We start from the raw sequence: 19,553 nt of genomic DNA on the forward strand, positions 1-19,553 counted from the left end.
ATCTCTGGGTGGGATCAGTGTTTTCACAGGAACTTGACCCCCAGACACACACACACACACACACACACACACACACACACACACACACACACACACACACACACACACACACACACACACACACACACACACACACACACACACTCACACACTCACACACACCCTGAAAGGCCCCTGGTTGCCATGTGTTTTGACTGACACATCTTTGACGCTCTGTGTGCAGCCAAGTTTAGGTCTTCTGTGTGGGTGTGTGTGTGTGTGTGTGTGTGAAGGAATATTTCCTGGCTTTTGAACTCCTCCTGATTGACACAAATGGGTTCTGGACAGCCCCCCTATCGGTCAAAGTGTGTGTATGTAGGCTGTGTGTGTGTGTGTGTGTGTGTGTGTGTGTGTGCTGGCATGACAGCTCTCGCTCTGCCCCCCTCCCCACCCCTGCGGCTCATATTGAGGGTGATTTTAATACCCCAACATGTTTAGGAAGAGGCAGTGACACCGTATTGTTCCCTCACAATGGAGGGCAGACGGAGGGAGCTGGAGGTCGGCGGGGGTTCAGCGGACAAAGGGAAGAGCGAGCGCTCACGGCTCGTCTCCTTTCACCCGCCGCGTCTAGACGGTGATGTTCCACACAGGGTCTCGGAAGACAGAGAAAAAGACGGAAAGAGAAGGGAAAGGAAGAAAGAGAGGATGTGGTGGAGGAGGGGTGGGAGGTGTTTGGCCTTGTCTGATGGTCTGAAGACGGTCTTGACAGAACAGGGAAGGGCTGACAAAGGTCAGAAAGGTCCCAACCTGAATGACCTTATCTGTGATATGAAGGTAAGAAGATGATTAAGGAGAATGCAAAAACTACAATGATGCTGCCTTCAACGACAAACTATAATCATTACTTATTATTGATTATTATTTCAAGAGCTTTAGAGATGCTGGTAGGCAGATTTTTTTTCTGTTTCTTTCTGCTTCCAGTTTTTATGCTAAACTAAACTAGCCCAACCTTCTCCTGTCGGTAGCCGATGAGAGTGGTATCAATCTTCTCATCTAGCTCTCAGCAGGAAAGAAAATAACTGTTTGAACCATTCCTTTAAATTTTAAAGTTTTATAAATTCCTTCGTAAAAATATTTTATTGTAGAGTAAATGATGTAGGATAAATAAAGATATACATACAACCACAATATTGAAAATGAAAAAACATTTTATAACGATTAAAGTGAAAAAAACGAGGAGCATTTGAAGGCAACACAGGCACCGTCATCATCGTTATTTACAGCAGCATCCACAACATCATTTACATGTCCCGTTATTCCATACATCTCCTGTCTACAGCGCTCTGCAGTCATGAATAGGTTGGGCTTTTGACTGCCTGAATTGGAGTTTAAATTCTAAATATGCGATGCATTAAATGACACAGTGCTGACCACAAACCTGACAGTGAGATTCTACACTTAAGCTAAAACAGAGAGGAAGTGAAAAACACAGAGGATAAGACGACACATGTGTCTGTGAATGTACGTGCCGATGTAGACAAGGGTGTGTACATGTACAGTACAATGTGTGTGTTTTGGTGGGTGCTATGGGCAGGTGGCAGCAGATCCGGGGGCTCGCAGGGACCCCCCAGCCTTCACCAAATCCTTATTTTAGCCCTGTACTAACTAGTCCGGTCCAATAAACCTTTCACCCCGACGGCAGTAAATCTCCAAACAACTGGTGCGGTTGGCCCTGCCACCCACTGAGACACACCAGCAGGCGGGCGTAAAAAGTGGCATGTCAAATGCCATCAGAGAGGAAACTCTAGAGGCCCGCCGGCTGCGTGTTTCCCCCTCCTACTGAAGCAGTGACAGAGAGACACGCAGGAGGGCCCTCAGAGGCCTCCTGGGAGAGACGATCGCAGATTTAGCTGTTTAGCTGCACCCTTGTTGACTGGCTGTAATATAGGAGATATCACAGTAATAATTACTATAATAACCTTTCACTAACACGCTGTAATTAACTGCCTGAGACGATGACAAATAAAAATGTATAGGCGATAAATTTCACAGGTTGCTAATGAGATGTAATGTTCACACTCTTCTAACATTTTGCCTGGCTGTGATCTGATGACAAATGCCTGAATAAAAACCAACCAAGTGTTTGGTAAATAAATAAAATAGTTGTGACTCAATTCAAGTCCAATTGCTGGCCTTTCCTGATTGAAAGCTACAAAAAGGCCTGCGTTTGTCAAAAATCACATCCTCCAAAACTGTTTTGAAATCTAATCTTTGTCAAAACACTTGCTAAGTCTTGACTTGCTGTTTTTGTCTGTGGATGCAATACTGATCCCAAAATGTAAGCATTTTTTTGGAAGAGTAATTTTGGAGCCAGTGTGATATTTGTGATATGAAACTATTTTAATGCATTTTTAAACAGTTACAAAGTGCTTTATGCTGACAAAAATCAAAAGGGGGGAAAAAAAAAATCAACATTGCAATTAAATAAAAGCAGGCACTTAAAATTGTGATAAACTATTTGAACAAAAAAATTGAAGGCTAATAATTCATGTCAATGTGCTTTACACAAGGTATGCAAAAGAAGAAAATAAAAAAGACAAATAGGATTTAAAAGAGTAAATAAAATAGAAGATGAATAGAGAAGAGTTAACAAGTGATTTAAAAATGATGACTGATGTTCCACAGCTTTGGGATCCTGACAGTCTGAAGCCAGCAGGGCAGCCGAGGGTCTGAGGCTGCACTCTGGCTCATACAGCAACAGTATAGCTATATATAGCTGGGGGGCACTCTATGAAGAGCTTTAAATCTAAAAATCAGCGATACAGCTGGGGTTAACGGTCTCTCTGCTTAAACCCAAACTGCTGAATAAAGCGTTGGCCAGGGTGAAGGTGTTCTTCTAGTCCGATTGACACAGTTCACTTCAGGTGTTTGCCTCTTCCAAATTTCCCACATCTTTTCCCTCAGCAGCCTCCCCTCCTCCTTTCTGTTTTCCTGCTGTCATGCCTGCTGATGAGCTGACCCTCTCCCTCTCTCTCCCCCCCTTTCATGCACTCTTGTGCTCTCTCTCTCTCTCTCTCTCTCTCCCTCTGTTGTCAGCTTGGCCCCTCATTTCCATATGAAAGTGTATACGGGGGCCCGGTGGTCCCCAGAGTGCGCCGACAGACCGTGCGCCGCCCCTTTTCAGCTCTCATTTCCTCTCCGACAGCGAGCCCTCGCCGAATCAATCATGTTTTTCCTTTGGCGCCGTCCAATAGCATTTCACCTGCACCACCCATGGATCCACCTTTATCCGTGTGAGTGTGTGAGTGTGTGAGTGTGTGAGTGTGTGAGTGTGTGTGTGTGTGTGTGTGTGTGTGTGTATTCTTATCAACACACATCCACAAAAAAACAAAAAAAAAAACACACTGAGAGCCACTTAAACTCACCTACGAGCATCTACCCTGCTCACACACACACACACACACACACACACACACACACTAGTCACCATCTGTCAATAAATGGGACAGCACTTAGAGAACTGATTCATCTAATTAGCAATCAATTAGCTTGTTACCACCAGCAGTAATTACCTTTTATAGAGCCAGAGAAGAGTGCAGCTGCTGCCACTAATAAAACCTGGACCCTCCTCCCCAGACCTCCACACCTAACAAGCCCTGTCTGAGAGAGAGTTATAGGCCGAGGGGAGCAGCCAGTGTGTGTGTGAGAGAGAAAGTGTGTGCTGTGGAGAGAGAAGGGGGGGGGGCTGCCAACAGAGCAAACACAGTCCCCAAGGGGCCTCTCTCCTCTCCCTTTCTAACGGGCTTAAATCCTCTTTTAATGAATATAGGGTCAAGCTAAATGGGAAATCCATCATGGCAATAAAAGCGGGAGGCTTCAGCCAGGGAGGCTTGGAGATGTGAGTGGGCTGACTGTTGGTGATGTGGGACAGTGCAATGGGTCCGGCTTTTCCCATTTTGTTTTTAGCATCGCTAGCAGTGTGGCTCTACGGACGGGAAGCTCAGTCCAGACTAGAATATCTGAACAACTATTTCATGGATTGTCATGAATAGTGTTAATTTATCCTGTGAAATGTACCTGCTACTGTAGCTGGTTGAGTCTGTGCAGAAGTATCATATTTTACACGTGTAGGGCAACAATCATTTTCTCACTGATTCCTCTCCTCTCCTCTCCTCTCCTCTCCTCTCCTCTCCTCTCCTCTCCTCTCCTCTCCTCTCCTCTCCTCTCCTCTCCTCTCCTCGTGTCCTTAAGCATCCAGGACACTTCCTTTTTGGAATTCATCTCTTATAATCCACCATGCTTTGCTTTCTCCTCCCTGAGACTATTCAAGCTTTGAGTATTTATTAAACGCAAACTTTGAATCCTTTAATCCTAAATGCAGCGCTTTATCCCCTGAAGCAGTGAGGAAATAAATCAGCATGTTTTTTTTTCTCCCTTTCTCCAGCAGCACGGGTGCTCACAAATACTTATTTGGAGCCGCAGCCCCCTGTTTACGTGCAGCAGCATGTGTGCTAACAATGGCCCCAAGTGACAACCAAGGTTAATCCTATATGTCGCCATTATACGGGGTCAAGCTTCCTCGCCATTTATTTAGTGTGTCATTAATTTCCAACCTGCTACTGCTGCGGCACGAGCAAGCTGCCGCTGCTCAGGTCCCTCGCTGCGCACACACACACATGAACATACGTATGCAGATGGGTACACACACGCACACGTACACACACACAATGACTCGCTACATTAGCTAAATGGCCAGAGCTCTGTCTCTCTCTTTTCCTCTCTCTAATGAGACGGGTCTCTGGATCATGTAGTCTATTCATCATTCTGCTTGTTCCAATCTAGCTCTTCTTTTATCAGGGTTTCGTTTGAGGGCCGAAGTCGTCAGAGGCAACATAAATCACCTGTCAGCACTGGTCCCTGGGCTCCCATAATGCTCTATTAGCGGTTCCACCACCATTATTGACAAAGCAGTGGCCAGGTATTAAGGCCAAAGAGGCCACGACCGTCCCTCTTCGTCTATTTTATAGAGTGTGGTCATTGTTCATTATTTTATTATAGTTTTTAAGAGTGTTCCCGCTTTAACATCAGCTGTTATCTCAATCCTTGAAGACTTTGGCTCATTTTGTGGGTACATATTAAGATCAATCACTGAGAAAGTCCTACAAAGTCAACAAGCTTCAGTTCCATTTCACTGACCGTCCTCAGGATTTAAATATCTTGGTGTTCAAATTAGTCAGTCCCTCCTCTCTCTTTACACAGAAAAACCTCAGCGCTAAATCAAATGAAACTTGATTTCAATAGGAATCTGCTTGTCATTAACCGCTTCAATAAGTAAAAATTAAAACGTTCTATATGTTTTTCCATTTTCTCCCCATATTCCTACCTAAAACTTTTTTCATTCAATTAATCAGTCTAGCACAAACTAGTGATGTTCATCACTTCCTATGTATCTCATTACACCTTGAGCCCTTTAGTACTTTCTTCTCCAGCTCTGTAATCACTACAAATTCAAAGCATTAACCGTCTGTTCCCTCTACTTTCTCTGTTCCCTCTGATTGGAAATATGTTAGTCACAATATATATATATTTGTTGGTACAGTTGCAATGGTTCCTATTAACATGCATTCAAATTCATTTGGATGTCAAAATTAAAAAAAAGCATTGAAGTACACTTGTCCATACGGCAGGTTTATTACATGGTTCAGATATGAAGGGCTTGCCAGTGTATTTTGGTCACTCCACTGACGGCGTCCCGTGAGAGAAAAACCACGAAGAAGCGTTTAACCTCCTCCGAAACCCTGAGAAACTTTAAAAAGAGTAAGAGAAGATGCCTCGGCTATCTCTTTTCATGAGAAACTCGACCTCTCGGCCTAAACATCTGCAGCCAGTCCCTCAGGTCTGATCAGAAAAGACAGGATATGACCTCATCCGTGACCCCATGGCCCGGGGAAGTGCTTCAAAAGAAAACGAGAGTTCATCTTGGGAAGACTTGCACGAAGGATGAAGTTGCAGTTTGACCTCTTATGGAATCAATGCTCTGATTTTGTTTTTGCTTTACGGTGAACTTGTGTCAAGCCTTTGTTTATTCTGTGCAGCTGTATAGGAGGTGGTGGATTCTGTGTGCACTCCCACTTTAAACTTCAGGTGGATACAGTTTTCTTCTAATAGGGTTTTTCTTAAACCAGTGAAACAGCACAAAACAATATGGTGGATATTTTTTACAGTGAGGAAATCAGTGAGGTGTTTTCTTTATGTGGATGAAAAAGAAATATCAAGATTCACCTCAAACCACCTGCCTCTGTCTGTCTGCTTGTAGTGAGGTTTACTTCATGCGTTGTTACCCTCCCATCAGCCTCCTGAGCTGAACACTGTTTGTCTGGTCATGCATCGCTGTGTGTATGTAAGTGTGTGCTTGTATTTGTGTATGTGTGTCTGTGCTGCCCACAAAGGAGGGGTAGCTAGGGAGGCGCTGGAAGTATCGGTGGAGACGCACACACCTCTGTGCTGTCTGAGAGAGAAATAAAGGGAGGAAGAGGAGACGGAGGAAGTCGGGGGAGACGGGAGAGATGGGGAGACGGACACTGGAAAACAAGGTGGCGAGGGGGAGAGAGGCTTCACCCACCAGTCCCTGGTCGGCAGCCAAGTGCACAGATCCATCCGATGGGAACACACAGTCTGTACACCTGTTCAAACCAGCTGGCCTCCGCTACCTGTCTCAGTAGCAGATTCACCCTCAGACACACCCCCACACTCAGAGGTGGGGGAGACTCTGCAGTGGGTACGTGGAGGCTGTTCAGTCGGGCAAGGATTGGAAAATGATGTGTGTGTGTGTGTGTTAGAGGCTGGAAGAACGGCAGGGAGAGAGGTGGACTGAACTGCCAGGGGAGACCTGACTAAGTGCCCCAAACTGCAACCCTCCCCATAACCTAAAGAATTAGGTCCATGTTGCACTATATTATACTGCACCTCACACTTTGGATCTTTGTGGATCTAATCGGATCAAATTTTTTAATACATTTGTATTTTTTCATATTCATATAACCAAACCTGACCTTTTCACGGGTTTGTTGTTTTTAAATGTACAGAAATCAACTGGACAACATTTTGAAGGTAGTGGGTAAAATGCACCCCTGAAAAAAGAGGAAAAATAGATACTTTTTGATATTAAATCCATTAAAGAAAATGCAAAGGCAAATGGTTTAAAAAAAGAATAAAAGATGAAGCAAAAGGAGGCAATTTCCAAATGAATGAAAGAATGAATGAACAGATGACCCCCGGCCCCTCCCCTCCTCTGGGCGCCACAGATGTGTGTGTCCTCCGCGTGATAAATGCCAAACCAATTGAAGCGATACAACACCGGCCGTATTAAAAGGCCTAAATGGCATTTGCATGGTGTAATTACTGCCGGCTGGCCAGCTCTTTGTGTGGACGGCCACCGGGGTCCTGTTGAAAAATTACCCCTGAATGGGTGGTGAAGAAATGAGGTGGCAAAGGTGTGGGGAGGTCAGAGCGGCAGCATGTTCGCAGCAGCCCCCGCTGAACTGCACGCTGTCTGCTCCTGTGCACGCCGTCTTTTTCCTTTTTTAAAGGTGCATTTTGACCGTTTCTTAGCTATTTGAAGATGGAACAGCGCCACGCCTGTATGAAATTACTCGCGGGGATAATAATGTTCTCGACATGGAAGATCACATTCGGCAGACATGACACCCTGACACCAGCCGCCAAGGCCTGCAAATGTAAATCTCACCAGATTAGATGTCTGTAAGCAGTTTCTGTGTGTGTGTGTGTTGGAGATTGGTAGATGGATTGAGACAGAGGGAGAGGGTGTTTCTATCCAGAGCCAGTCATAGGTTTGCACACACATTCTCATTCAATGGATTGAATTTGTTTTTGTTTTCTACAATGTAGACTAATACAGCAGGCATAAAAACTATGAACTATGGTCAAATAGCCCTCACAAGGCCTGGAGGTGTGTTTGAGGTCATTGTCCTGCTAAAAAACAAATTATGGTCCCACTGAGCACAAACCAATTTTGAATTTTGAATAAATCGACAACAGTGTCACCAGCAAACCCCCCCCCACACCCTCACATCTCCTCCTTCATGGTGGGAACCACAATTCCAGATACCAATCTGTTCTCTATATCTCACAAAAACACGGCAGTTGAAAGCAAAAATGTGGACTTTTTTCCACTGGTCTAATGTCCATTCCTTGTATCTCTTGGCCCAAGCTATTCTCTTCTTCTCATTGGTCTCCCTCACTGGTGGCTTCTTTGCATGGATCACGCCTTCATGGTCGAGTTACAGTCTCCTCCACACAGTTGATGTTGAGATGTGTCCTGCTACATGAGCTCTTGAAGCACCTATCTGCTGTTGAATGGTAACTGTGATGTAGTTGTCCTCTGCAGCAGCAGAAGTAACTCTTGGCCTTCGTGTCCTGGGCCTGACAGACCAGACTGACTAAATTAAAGACGGACCATCTTTTGTCTTTACTTAATTGGGCAGTTCCTGCCATAATATGGATTCCTAGAGTAGTGGAATAGGTCTATTTACTGTATACCAACACTACCTCCACACAACACAACCAACAGACTCAAATACATTAGGAAAACGCAAGAAATTCCACAAATTAACTTCTGACAAGGCAAACTGAAAACCACTCCAGGTTATGAACTCATGAAGCTGGTTGAGATAATGCCAACAATGCACTGCCATTAAGGCAAACGGTGACTTAGTACATAAATCCATATTTGTTATATTTTTGATGTATATACAAACACTCTGAGAGGGTGTGTCCACACTTTTGACTGTTACTGCATGTGTGAGTGTGTGAGTGTGTGCCCTTGTGTCTCAGATCTCATGTCCTGAAATAGAATCTAAAGAGGTCTCACTGCCATCCATCCTGATCGCTCACTTTACACTGGAACCAAAAACCTGTGTCCGCTTTATGTTTTTATGGAAGTTATCTATTTAAAGGTAAATTAAAGATGTTTTTGGGTGAAGTAGAAAGTGAGCCCCAGTTTACGCCGACATTTGAACAGACCATATGGGCCACAGGTAAAAGTCACTGAATAAAAAAGACTGTAATAACAAACAGTTTAGAATATATTTCATTTGAACAACCATCAGATACGTCAGTCTGAAACCTGCCGAGTAAAAATGGCTTAATGACACTTTTCCTTTGGCATTGCAACCAAATGCAGTGCTTAATGCTCAGTGTAAACACATTCCTGTTTTCCCAGATCACACCTGATATATCCCAGCCATCATGGTCTGTCTGAATGTGTTTTAGAGGATTAGGCCAAGCAGGTGACAGTATTGATCAGTGATGCATGATATCTTATTTGCTCTCCTGCTCACTATCTATATACACAGTATGGTTTAGAGAAGTCTGACTTGTCTGCTTGTTTTCTATTTTTACTGTCCTCTGGACTATAGTCTAGATAAACAGTGCTATTTGTGCCTCATTCTGTATCATAAAAATGGCGAGCACTGGTTTGCCTTGTGCCCTTGTGATGGATGAATGGATAATTGTGCTAATAATTTACTGAATTGGTCAATTTTAGTAGCAGTTTCTCGGCTGGAGACGCACTACTGTGCTTGAATGGCTTCAAAAAAATAATTCTGTTTGTTTTTAAGCCCATATCGATTCTTAATTTGAGCCCAGATACAGACGCATGTTTTGAAGTCAATATTGTGTACTTGTCTGTGATTCTCCTGCACTAAACCCCACCCACTAGGTGCTCCAAGGAGGGGTTAAACAAACACAACAATTTGCAGAAAGCATTTCTGCTCCAAATCGCTGAGTTTTTTTTTTTTTGTCTTCCACCTGCCGAGACTGGGGGGAAAAAAAGGCTTGTGTGCGTGTGCACGCTAATATGCATTTACACTATTGATTGTGTGTGCAGCAGAGTTACCCCTGCGTGCGCATACACACACGCTTTGGTTGTGTTTCTACTTTCACACGCCTGTGTGCACCGAGGGTGTGTAGCTACAGTATGTGCGTGTGTCAGCATCATCGCTCCATCTCCCACGGCGTCTCCTGGAAGCTGACAACTGGATAATAGCTTTTTACTTTTCCAGAGCAGGGCTCCGGAGAGAACTAATATGATTATAAATCATTATTCAAATAGAAAGGTGAGGCGCGGCGCTCAGGATAGTAAGAGAGCATGATAATAGCATCATTACCTTTTATTTATAATTCAGATTTTTTTTCCTTTTTTTTTCCAAGCAAACGTGGCAGCTCAAGCTAATGCAAGACTACAGGGGCTTTCTCTCTGTGATATGGGGAGGTGTAGATGCATCAAACCATCCTGGAGGAGAGGAGAGAGAGGGAAAGATGAAGTGATATGAAAGGAGGAACATTTATAATTGGGAGGGGTTTTAGAAGGGATTTAGTTTGTCACTATGATGAAAATCCTTTTACATGTGAACTTTTGGTCGTGTTTATTTGTCATCCCAGATGAACCATCCAATCAGACACCGATACAATGTACTAATTGATGGTTGGGATTTGTAGAGGAAAGGCACCAATGTCCTGCCTTTTCTATGGTTTTCTGTCTTTATCAGAACGGTCTATCGTGCAACTTCGCAGGTCAAAGTTTGTCTCAGTTCTCAGGCTTTAGAAAGAGACTCCTTCAAGAGCCACAGAAGACGAGATGCAACTGTTTTCATAGTGCTCTAATGGCTGGTGAGGTGTAAACGAGAGGTAACACTGGCTGTTTTGGGAAGGCAGACCCAGATTTTGCCAGCAGACGCACAGATTTAAACAGCAGGGAGTGTTTTCTTCCCTTACATTCTGAAGAATTGTTTTTTTAAAAAAGTAAGATTTAGAAGTTTGTTGGTAATGAAAACATCCTGTTAGCTGTTACCTGTTAGCGTGCAAGGTACGATGCTCTTTGTTCTCCGAAAACAAAACCTTTCCTTTTCTCTTTAGATTCATCTGTGATTGCTTGAACTTGGCTGGCCTGCTGAATTGTGTTGTATATTGAAATCAGACTTTTGACTCCTCGTCCACGTCAGAGTCGGCTTTTGTTCTGCCAGGAGTTTCAGGGATTTATCTGATGCTCTTATCCAGACAAAGAGTCAGTATCATTCCGACAGGGGAAGCATTCAGAGAGTTAACTAACCGCTTTGTTATTCTGCTGCTGTTCAGGTATGAGCTCCTGATGAGCAGGCAGTGCGCCGAATGTCACTAAAATTCAGATGATTTAGCAGCCGATTAGTCACGAAGCTGGAGCTTTGTGTGGGATACGACAGGGAGGGAGAATAGAGCAAATCCATCTTTGTCAGGGCACAAATATGCCGCTCACTACAGACTTAGAAATTCCTCCGCTGACAATTCAAAACGATGCAAATCAGAGAAAATGTGAAGTGGATGAAACAATGTCATCCACAGTTTAAGATAAGGTTGCCATTAAACATCCCAAGAGTACAGAGATGCAGACTTAAGAGCTGATTGAGGATCAGCTTTTCCTTTGAGGGCATGTCAGCTCTTCCCGGCCAAAGATAAAAATCGATGCCTTGATGTTCGCTCCAACAAAATGTTTCTGTTTAATCCAACCATGTAATGAAGCGTTCTGCTTCCATTGTGTGCATGCGTCTGTGTGTAGTGTGCTTGTGTGCAGTTGCACATGCAGCAGAGGTGTGTCTGAGTATCCCCTTGTGTCTGTGTGTGTGTGTGTGTGTGTGTGGATGTATGTGTGTATGGTTTTTCCATGGCGTCCTACTGGGTAGGAATCTCACCATTTGTCCTCCAGCTGATTTCTGTAAATGCAGCAAAGGAAGCCCAACCCAGTAACTATTTTTTGCCCTCCAGCTCTAAGGCTTAACAGATGTCACTCTCAGCTCCTTCGCTGCTTGTTGTGCTGCAGAACAACTCACCGCCAACAAATAATTTTCAGTAATTACGGGCCAGCACCAGCCACTGAGACAAAGACACACACACTTAGAAGTGTAGCAGGAAGGGATGACTGAGCTTACCTGTGTCTGCCTGTTTTCATCTTTTCACATCACGGGGGGATAACAGTTGAATAGCAGCTACATTTTAGTCCGTGTACACCTTCACATACAAACACCCCATTCACATTTCACATGTAAATGCATCCAAGAAGCAAATGGATAAAAATCTGGTTGTCCAAAGCATCTTGACAACAGCATTTTAGCCAGATGGTGAAATAGTCTAAATGCATCCATCTGTCCAAGAATATGTAATCTTTACTCCCCCAACTGCAGCTACTTCAGTTAGCAGCCTTTTCCCTGTCTCATTAAACAAATGGAAAAGGCTGCTCCAGTGATGTTGACACATTCGGTCTTACAGAGGGCATACTGTGCTGTTTATCTGCTCCATAATCAGTGCAGCCGTCAAATCATCTGAGAGCAAAACAATTGTCTCACTCGCAGGCAGCCCACTGTCACTAGGAACTATGTCCATATTGGAAAATGTGCCCCTCATGATTTGTATCGAATGCCAAAATTCTGCACTAATACAGGACCCCATGTAGTAAAAGGAGGTCAAGGTGGTGGGAGGGTGTGCAGTGTGTCTGATTTTGATGCAGAGGACAGGCGTTTATGTCCACTCACAGGTCTGTAATTAACTTGGCTAGTGTAAAAAAAGAAGTAAATAAAAATGGAGACAAACACACTCAGTCACACCGAAGCAAAGAAATTGCAAAAACATCTCTAACTTCTTTTTAGTCTCTAAAGCAACTCTGGTCAATAACAGTGTTTGCTGCCATTATCAGCTCTTCCACTTCTGAATAACACCAGCGTCCTCTGGTAAATGTGTGGTTACCTTTTCACAGCAATTATTTCTGAGGTGCCCTTAAGCAAGGCCCTGAACCTCTAATTACCTCAGTGGAGCTCCTTAGTGGAGAACAAAAGAAGAGCAGCCGCTGTTCGTTGAGCAAATGTAAGTGTGTGGATGTGAAACGCAGCATCACTGACAAAAGAACATGCAGATTCAGCAAGCACTCCTAATCTGCGTTAAAGGTATTTTGCTGTGTTTTTTCAGGGTACTGAGATAGCTACAGAATGCAAAACTGGACTATCGCCAGGGCAATAAAATCATTTTAAAAGCCCTGGTGAAGACTGTCAGAGCTGCAGAGCTCTGCTGAGGGATGATAAAGCAGGGTTGGGTGGGAGACTTGACCTTGTAGCTCAGAGGAAGAGGGGGGGGCATCATTAGTGTGGCACCAGGAAGGTTGTACACTTGACCTGCCAGCCCTCGGTGTCCAGATAAGAATGAGGGATGAGCTTCAGATCCTCCCTCCTTCCTTTCCTTCTCCTCCAAACCATCCTATTTTCTACAGTGTCCAGTCTAAAACCAAACACTTTACCACTAGGTTTTGGTATAAAAAGGATCAAAAAAAGGCTGCAGTGTTTCACTGGCTCAGCAACACTTCTTCATCTCTCTCTCCTCCTCCTCCTCGCCCTCCCTCCCCATCCCCGGCGACAGCGCAGAGACTTGTTAGAAGACTGATGTCTGCCCCAGTTTAACTAATTAATCTTTCTCAACTCAAGAGTTTTTCCTGAAGCCCAGCAGAACCCATCAGACCGCTGAGTGATCACATCTGGGTTTTGTGGCGGAGATGCATCACTTCACATCAGGTGACAAGAGAACAACACAGAAAAAAGCCGTGTTGGATTTTTTTTCCTCTACAGTGCTACACTTCACAGTGTCTCAGGCAGCTGGAAACCTCGACTTTGTTCATTGTAGCAAAGCTGTTGATGTAAAGATGAGGTGCTGTCCTGAGTCTTCACACCACATGTTAGGATACTACAAATGTACACATTAAATTACACATTTACATAATCTCTGATGGTTATGCTTCATTCAAATATAAATATCAATTCTTCAGGAGGCCTGGTGGCTTTGTGGGTAAGACGCAAACCCAGATCATCTTCCAGGTATAATCCATTCAGTGAGTTGTGGATCGTCCCCTGGGTTTCTTCCTGGGTGGGTGTCACCACAGCCTCTACTAAGTGTCCTAAGTGCCTCAATAGTGGTGTAGTGGTGCCATCTTCCCATCACAGACCTTCAATTAACATTTTCCCTTTTGTTGCCGGAACCAAGATCTCTCCTTAACCTTACCCACACCATAGTTGCCAAGTGCAGATATTGTAGAGGGTGAGAAATGTAGAAACCTTGCCACTGAAAATAATACAGGGTTTTACAGATTCGATTCAACAGAGTTGGACCACATGTCAGGGTTGTAATGATGACTGAGCTTCTCTGTATGCCTCAGCTCCGTCTTCATCTGATACAACAGCCTGCAACACTGCAGTCAGTGTACTTAACCAGCCACTAATCTGACTTGGACAGGTCTCCTGGTGCAAAGCCTTCATCTGACAACTCTGGAAAACACGAATAAGGGTAAAATAAATCCATTACAAATATTTGCATGAAACACATAAAACTACTACTGTATGTCTGTACTGTATCGTGACGTCAATAAATCACACTTCCACAGTTAGCGTAGTTAGACATTAGTCTAACTGCAGCAAATAAATCACCATGGTTACATCTGCCTTTTAAAGCCTTGGCACATCAGATTGGATCTTGGCTGCACTGAGATGCTTCCGTATATAGAAAAAGCACATCTACGGGAAAAACTTGCGTCTCCTTGTGTACCAAAAAGAGAAACAACAGAATCTCCTCATACTCTATTTTTACATGAGCCTTATTTATGTGGCGCATCAAAAGTGAACACCGGCCAATGAAACCTCCTCTGAGACGGCTGCTGGCTTAATGTTGCATCTGATGTTGTGCGCTGCATGGCTGGATTGTTTTTAGGAAATCTGCTGGATCGCTTCAGAAAAAGGATGCTTTTAGTGCGCCTGGCAGCAGTTAAGACACTCATACTATGGATCAGTTGCAACATCCAATCCCGTAGGAAAGAAGAAGGGGATTTATGGGAAATGTCATCTTAATGCTGACAAATAGCTAACACGACCCAAATGTCTAACATAGATCACCTTAACCATGATCTCATTTGTTTGTCACCGTACCCAGATGTTACAAGTAATTTGACAGTGATATATTGAAGTTAATAATTCCTAGACGCTGCAGCTTTAAAATCTGACCTCTTGAACATGCAGTGTTTTTATCAGTTAGTAACAAATAACGTCTTGTTCATCGTAAATCCAAAGTACATGATGCTGCTTCACTGTCTGGGCCAGGTAGGATTGTCTGTCTGCAGGACGACAGAGTATGAGCTCCTATGTCAAAGCTTCATTAAGTCCTGCTCCGTGCTGATTGTTACCAGCTGTAGTCTGGGTATACATGAGTGCTCATTGGTTGGCTGGTGAAGGACGGTGAGTTATATCCTGCACTGGTCTAACGAAGGTCCTGGGGAGGAGGAAGACGAGATACTCTTGATATGTCCTGCATACCTTGGAAATGTAATGCCAAATAGTATCCCTAATGGGTTTTTTTCTTTGCTTTAAGGTAGAATGACATGATATAGAGTGTAAAGTCAGTGTGGGAGCAGCAATACAGTAGGAGCCCAGGCTTTCCCAGAGTGTTCACAGATTCAATCCACTAACACTCAGGCCACTGTGAGGCTACTACTGAGAGTTGGTTGAAGGCATTGTGTAATCACTGGAAGAACACATACATTACTTGCTCATACTCAAACAATAAAAAATTATAGAATACAATATTTCATATATATATATATATAGTATACTATACAGATACTATTGTATCTGTCCTCTGTATGAATGTAACACACATTTAGAAGCATGTAGTTTCCTCTGAGATGCTGAAAAAAGCGCCTACCTTGTAGTCTGGGAACTGGAGCAGGAGGGTGGTTTAGTGGTTTTACTGTAGGGCCACAGGTTCAACAGTCAGCAGCTCTGGCGTACCGTATAACCCTTTGTTGGCTAGATATACACATTTTCACATTAACTGAGCAAGGTCACTTGATAAAAGGCTTTTGGAGGCACTTCAAAAGAAGATACTGATTTTGCAAGCCAGCAGCAAAGGCTGTGTCCTCTTTAGTGCTAAACTTGGCCAAGAGAACAACTAACAGGATCCTGCCAGAGGACCTCAATCCAGACAATATGGAATTGTGGGTATCCTGGTTATGATCTTGCACATGTAAATATCTTATCCTGGTTTCAGAAACACTTCAGGTGTAAGGAATTTTTATGTTGCCTGGACTATGCAGGTAGAAATCGGCATGTAAACATCTTATTCTAATTTTTGGAAAAAAAAGTGACTTAAATCAGGACACAACCTGGATGCTTTTTGAATCCTCAAGTTCCTTCTAAATATCATGTCCGTTAGGGTTCAGTGGAGGACTTGATCCACTAGGCATCGACTGGCACATTGCAGAACTGTGTTCCATGTTGATTTAATAAAATCACACCTCGTCTTCAGTGGGACTCCCACTCTCTCACGGTGGATTGATCCTGACCTTGACTTGACTTCCAAAGCCAATAAACAGCTATCACATGCTGATCAAGGAGAAGTGAAAGTGTTACTTTTGGCTCCCTGTTCTCTGCTTTGATGTGAAATCACTAGAGGACCTTGGCTGATAGACTAAATATATACAGACATCTGCACCTCACTTCATTCGTGTTCTATGTTCTTTGCAAACATGTTATTTTCTTTCCTTTTACCCGACAACTGTGGAGAGAGTCATGGTACGCTAATGAAAATCGGCTGTCGCTCAGTGATTGATTGCACGAACAGCCAATTGGGACCCTGCTACTCACAAAATTGGTTTCATGTAAACCAACAGTGGCACTGCTGCTTCTTCATTTCATTAAATATACCAGGGCTTCGATCTTTTTTATCCATGACTCGTATTGAGTGAAAGAGAGCCAGACCGGATAGCTATAGATCCAAAACCATGTGTGCAATAGTGCAAATAATTCCACTTTTCATCAAAAGGAAAGAGAATAGAGAGGAGAAAGGCAGAAAAACAAAGCATGTGCCAGATGAATTAGTGAAGTATATATCATGGAAAATGACTTCTTTACAAAGCGGGGGTCATGTACCTGTGCTGGATTTAAGAAGCTTCTATGAGTTATCATGCTATCATTCCATGCTGTCAGTGCCTTATTATTTGGGGGATCAGTGACGCTTGTATTATATTTCACTCCTTACTCCATTCGGGAACCTTCCACTGCAGCCCTGCTGGGCCCGCTCATAACTGGGGGAGTTTTAGGACTTCATAAGTTTTCCCAGAGAAAAGCCACAAGACTGATTTAGCTGTAATCTTATCCTATGTCTTTATAGAAGCCAGATCTGGTGCATCACGAGCTGCGCAGTCGGACTCCGAGGTATATAATATGAGCGGTGGAAATGACAGAGTCACCTCCCAAAGTTACAGGGAGGAGAAGAGGTCTCTGTAAAAATGAGCTATTACAGGCTCTGTCTGATGGACAAAAAGAAAAAAAGACACGATAGGTTCCCTGAAGGTGAACAGGTACAGGACAGAAACTGCGCTGACGAAGAGCTCATAATCTCTAAATATTAAAGTTTATGCCCAGAAGTGTATTCAGAACTACTTTGTAATACATGTCTGATCCAAACGGCCACACCATGAATCAAGAGACCAAACACACTTCCCTTTTTCCAGCAATCAAAGGCCACACTGATGTAAATATTGGGTTTGCGTGACTCCTGTCTTTTTTGGCTTTGTGTAGCTGGTGGTGTCACCTGTTTCTGGGAGCCCCGGAACACTTCACCTGTCCACTGGGTCAGTGGCATTCAGGCTAAACCAAATCCGATTTCAATATCCATTTTGAGAAAGCTGTTGGTTTGTGGGAATTGTGGTCTTCATGTCAAGGAAAGTGCTGCACAATTGATCCTTGTAGAAAGTCTTGGAGAATAGACTGGCTGTTGGTATCATGACCCAGTATGATTTTGTATAAAAGGAAAGGCAGTGACACAGACAGAGAAACCAAGCAGACGGGGAGAGAGAAAGGGAGCAGATGAGAGCTGAATGGAGGGGAGGGGGTAATTGTAGCAGTCAGGAGTATCCGTCAAAGTCAGATCAATTTATGCTGCTAAATTCTTCGAGGCGTCTGCTGAAAGCTGGCGGGGTCTGGGCAGCGCGCTTGTTTACCGCTGATGAGAGATAATTTCATATTCTCTGTCGCAGGAGTCACCTGATAGTCAGTCATAGCACCGTATGAAATATTGGGGCCACGATCACAGCGGGACTCTAATGACATATCAGTCTGCTGCAGTAGCAGGGCTACTTGTATACCTCGCGGCTGGATGGGTCAATTTAGATCACGTTCAGACTATAAATTAATCAGGGAGCTGGGGGAGAGGGTTTCAATTAAGGAAACCTGGATTGAATTGTGCTTGTCTTTCAGTTGAGAGGAACTTTTATGTACCTATACTGTGTCAAGCACATTTATTAATATCATATCTATCTTTACATGGACAAAAAAATGACCTTAAATCATTTCCCGGCTCGATTAAAAAGAAACTTGCAAACTAAATGGTGCATCTGAAGCAGGAATCCCAATTCATGCGTGCTGTTTTGTACCAGTGCATGAGAAGCAGTGCGTCGACTTATCCCAAATGCAGATGTCAGAGCAGGCTTTCTGGATATCTGATCTGACACATAACATGGCAGATCCATCTGAGCAGTATGAGACAGGAAATGAAAACGACTTTACTCTCTTCTTTTTCATTTAAATGGTATCGATAGGGTAGATGATGCATGTTTCATGCTTGTGGGGAAAACTGCATTAAGCAGTGTGGCTTTTTTTTGGTAAACAAAGAGCTGAGGTTTTTAAGCTGCGATGAATCCAGGCACAGTTTGTGAGGACGTCCAAAAGGGTCAGGATCTGGTTCACAGTCCATCACACATGGCTATATGTGGCTTTGGTCAGCTAAGCTATCAGAATAGCTTTTTATAAACGCACTGCTGTTGGAACGAGCTGTTCTGGCAGCCTCGGTTGACATATCGACAGACATATGAATGTTTGTCAGCCGACTGTGGTTTAACTGAAAGTGAGAAAAACAGTTTTGTTCCGAGCGTTTGACAACTGGTTGGTTTGTGACGGCATGTAAACTTGGCAGGCATCCGGTTACACGCTGCGCAGGGGTGAAGAAAATGAAAAAGTCAGGGAGGGACATAGTAGAGTCATAGCAGAGGACACAGACTTCAATGACTGCAATACGTCTGCTGGGATTAAAGATGTCAGTAAGTCCGAATGTTTGATCAGAATTTCCTGACTTTACTGATGGATTTAAATGGATTTAGGCTTATTTTTCACACCACTTGTCTCAGTTTAGCAATGTTAACATGCTCGTCAGAGTTCTCCCAAAGCACTGATCTCTAGGCTCCATTTATTTACAGGCCTGGTTTAGACATTTCATTATGTACGTTTGAGATTTATGTCTGTATGTTTTTCAGCCGCGCTACATTTTATATAGACATGCTTTTCCCTTGACGATGAATCCACAGACTTTTCCTCCAACAAAATGTGAATTTCCCCAATACTTGAACTTGTGATATGTGTTATGACCAAACACCTGCAGCACAGAACCACTACATGTTTTTCTACAATCTTTGTCTGGGAGAACAGAAAGATGCGTAAGTC

Source organism: Pempheris klunzingeri, chromosome 24, assembly GCF_042242105.1.
Source record: "Pempheris klunzingeri isolate RE-2024b chromosome 24, fPemKlu1.hap1, whole genome shotgun sequence".
Lineage (NCBI taxonomy): Eukaryota > Metazoa > Chordata > Actinopteri > Acropomatiformes > Pempheridae > Pempheris > Pempheris klunzingeri.